Here is a 334-nt window from a genome sequence, read left to right as displayed (position 1 = left end):
AAATTGGCTACAACCAACTATATTTAATGTATTGTGCCCAAAATGTAATGACCTTTTTTTAATTTATTTTTTTACATAGTTGCTACTTGCACATTCAGTTGATCAGCAGTTTCTAGCCATGCAGCCTTTCTCTAGGGTTTTATGACAGCTGTAACTTTTATGGTTATTAGTAGAACATTAAAACATTACCATCTAAAATTACTTCTAAATTTAAAATTACCATCTAAAATTCTTAAAACACCAAATTAAAAGTTAAAACCACCGAATTAAAAATGAAAATAAATAATATAAATCAGACTACATTTTAACTGATAAGAGGAACACACATTAACTC

Source organism: Sinocyclocheilus rhinocerous, unplaced genomic scaffold, assembly GCF_001515625.1.
Source record: "Sinocyclocheilus rhinocerous isolate Xijiao unplaced genomic scaffold, SAMN03320098_v1.1 scaffold3235, whole genome shotgun sequence".
NCBI lineage: Eukaryota > Metazoa > Chordata > Actinopteri > Cypriniformes > Cyprinidae > Sinocyclocheilus > Sinocyclocheilus rhinocerous.
The sequence above is the reverse complement of the archived record's forward strand: the minus strand, read 5'-3'. Positions refer to the sequence as shown.